Genomic DNA, 3,924 nt, shown 5'->3' on the forward strand with positions numbered 1-3,924 from the left:
TATTCATTATATATATATATTTTATATATATATACATATTTTATATATATACATATATATGTATATATATATACATATATATGTATATATATATATATAAAATATTATATTTCAGTTGCAGTAACAGTCTCCTGGTTTTATAAAGTAAGAGCCATGTTGGGAAAGCCCACCCAGAAGTCAGAGAATATCTGAGGACCTCATTTAACAATAACAGGGACGCATGGAGGGATATACTGTCAATTGATTCCATTATTGGCCAATACTGACTTTGATTATTTAAGAGATCTTCCAGGTTTGTTCCTGGTAAAATTGCCATTTATCCTTTCTATTTCATAAACATCTCATGTGAAAACACTTTGGGACTCTGTAAATGTCTAATCCCTTCAGAAAATTTTACCCACTAGAATTAGCATCTCATTAACAATTCTTGCTTGAGTCAAATTATTACTATGATGGTTGCCAAATGATGTTTTTCTTTCATTTCTTCTACACCAAAAATAAAACCAACAAAAGTGGGGAAGAAAGCATGGATTATTTTGTTATTCACATGTCCCAGATTTGACCATTAGTAGCAATTTCAAGCTGATTCCACATCTTTTTGCTCTGTCTGCATTTTTCTTTTGGGTACTTTCTTACTTTCTGAGATGACAAGGTATTCCAAGCCTATCTTAGATTTTCTCTTTTCCAGCCCTAGAATCAGCTGTTTGACTTAGAAACCCTGATTCCTTTTACCCACACGTGGGTACTAGTTGTAGTAGATTACGTGCATATTGCTCCTGGGGTTGTGAATGCTCATCAGATTCCTTAGGGGAAACTATGTGAATGTAAACATAAATATATATAAACATATATTTATGCATCAAAATATATTGAAAACTGTGTTCTTACTGATAATTCCAATCCAATCCCACATCTGGTTTTTCCCATTTCATGTTCGTTTATACTTGTTTTGATTTTATGTAGCTGTACAAACATAGGGCAAACATAGGAGCTACACGGTGATAATTCAAAACAGTGTGTAACATTCAGTGCTAGTTAACATTTTCATCTCCTCAAACTTTTATCTCCTAAATTTTTTAGTGTGAATAGTGTTTATTTTTTTCTATATTTTATTGGTGCACTATAATTATGTATAATACTGGGATTAATTATACGCACATAGTATTACTATAATTTGGCCAATATTATTCTGTGTTATTTCTCCTTTTCCTCACCTTCTACCTTCCCCTGGTCCCTTTCCTCTGCAGATCTGTCCTTGATTTTCTTGAGATGCTGCATGGGCACGCACACAAACCACTTTCTTTTCCTTTTTTCTATATAGCTTCCACCTATAAGTTAAAACATATTAGCCTTGACATTATGAGTTTGGCTTATTTCACTTAACATAATGTTCTTAAGTTCTGTTCATTTTCCTGCAAGTGACATAATTTGATTCTTCTTCATATAAAATTCTATTGTGTATACATATATTCCACATTTTATTTATCCATTCATTCATTTATGGACACCTAGGCTGGTTTCATTGTTTGGCTACTGTGAATTGTGCTACTATAAACATTGGTATGTATCTATCAGTCAATAATGTACTGACTTTAATTCTTTAAGATAAATATCAAGGAGTGGTATAGTTAGGTCATACTGTGATTTGGTCCCTAGTCTTTTGAGAAACTTCCATATAGATTTCCATATTGTTTGTACTAATTTATAATCATTAGTGTAAAAGCATTTCTTTTTATCCAAATCCTCTCCAACAATTATTGATGGTATTCGTGATGCCTGCCATTCTAATTGGAGTGAGTTAAAATTCCAGTGTAGTTTTGATTTGTATTTCCCTAATTGATAAAGATGCTGAGCATTTCTTATGTATCTATATTTCATAAATTTTTATTTTCATTTATTTGGTCATTTGTATTTCTTCTTCTGAAAAATGTTTGTTTAGTTCATTTGCCCATTTATTAATCAGGGGTTTTTTTCCGTCTTAAGTTTTTTGAGTGATTTATAGATTCTGGACATTAATCCTGTCGGAAAAATGGCTAGCAAATACTTTCTCCCATTCTGTAGGTCCTCTTTTCATATTCTTAATTGTTTCCTTTGCCAAGCAGAAGATTTTAATTTGATGTCATCCTTATTAATTCTTGGCATTATTTTCTGAGCTTAGGGTTGTACTGGGGAAGTCATGGCCTGTGCTTATACGTTGGGGTGTTGACCCTAAGTTTTATTTTAGGAATTGCAAAGCTTCTAGTGTAATTCCTAGGTCTTTGATCCATTTTGAGTTGATTTTTGTGCAGGGTGAGAGAGAGAGAAGAATCTAGCCTCGCTATGGATAACAAGTTTTCCCAGTACCATTTGTTTAAAAGGCTCTTTTCTACAAAATATGTTTTTGACACCTTTGTCAAGGATCAGATGACTATATCCATGTGGGCTTGTTTCTGTGTCTTCTATTTTGTACCATTGGTCTGTGTGTCTGTTTTTATGCTAGCACCATAAAGTTTATGTTTCTATAACTCTGTAACATAATTTGAAATCAGGTATTATAATGCCTCCAGCATTGCTTTGGGGGCTTACAATTACTTTGGCTATCCTGGGTCTTTTATTCTTCCAAATTAATTCTAGAACTGTTTGTTTCTAGTTATGAGAAGAATGTCATTAGTACTTTGATGAGGATTGCATTGAATCTAAAGATTGCTATGGTCGTATGGCCATTATAACAATGTTAAGTTCTGCCTATCCTTGAACATGGTAGGTCTTTCCATCTTATTTTGTCTTCTTTAATTTCTTTCTTTCATGTTCTATAGTTTTCATTGTAAAGGTCTTTTACCTCCTTGGTTAGATTTATTCCGAAGTATTTTTTAAGGCTTTTGTAAAAGGAATTGTTTTCCTGATTTCTTTCTCAGAAGTTCATTATTGGTGTACAGCAAAGCTATTGACTTTTGTATGTTGACTTTTTAAGGTGTTTGCTAATTTGTTTATTAGTTCTAAGAGTTTTCTGGTGGAGCTTTATGGTTCTTCTAAGTACATGATCATATAATCTGTAAGTAGTGATAATCTCATGTCTTCCTTTTTCTATTTGTTCTTTTTTAATTTCATTCTCTTGACTAATTCCTCTGGGTGAAATGTATAGTACTATATTGAATAGGAGTGGTGAGAGTGGACATTCTTGTCTTTTTCTGGATTTTAGAGAAAATGATTTCAGATTTCTTTATTAACTATGATATTGGCTATGAGTTTGTCATATATATCCTTTATGATGTTGAGGTAAATTCCTTCTATCTCTAGGTTTTTCCATGTTCTTATCATGAATGGTTGCTGAATTTTGTTGAAAGCTTTCTTTGCATTGATTGACATGACTATGTGATTTTCATCCTTAATTCTATTTATGTGGTGATTTGTATTTATTGGCTTATATATGTTAAAAAAAATCCTTGCAATTTGGGATAAAACCAACTTTGTCATAATGTACCATCTTTTAATATTTTATTTAATATTATTTGCTAATATTTTATTAAGGATTTTTTCATCTAAGTTTGTCAGAGATATAGGTTCATATTTTTCTTTCCTTGATGTGTTCATATCTGGTTTTGATATGGGGGTGATATTGGCTTCATAAAATGAATTTGGAAGTATCTCATTTCTTTCTATCTCAAACTATTTGGAGAAGCATTGGAATTAATTCTTTAAGGGTCTTGTAGAATTCAACTGAGAATCAATCTGGTCCTGGGTTTTTATTTTTTAGAGGGTTTTCTATTACTGTTTCTATCTTCTATTACTGGTTACTAGTTTGTTAGTTTAGGTTTTAAATACCCTTGATTCAATTTTGGCAGGTCATATGTGTCAAGAAATGTATCTATTTCTCCTAGGTTTTCCAATTTACTGGAGTATAAATTTTCAAAATAGTTCCAAATAATCCTCTGAATTTCTGTGATA

Source organism: Marmota marmota, unplaced genomic scaffold (assembly GCF_001458135.2).
Source record: "Marmota marmota marmota unplaced genomic scaffold, marMar, whole genome shotgun sequence".
Lineage (NCBI taxonomy): Eukaryota > Metazoa > Chordata > Mammalia > Rodentia > Sciuridae > Marmota > Marmota marmota.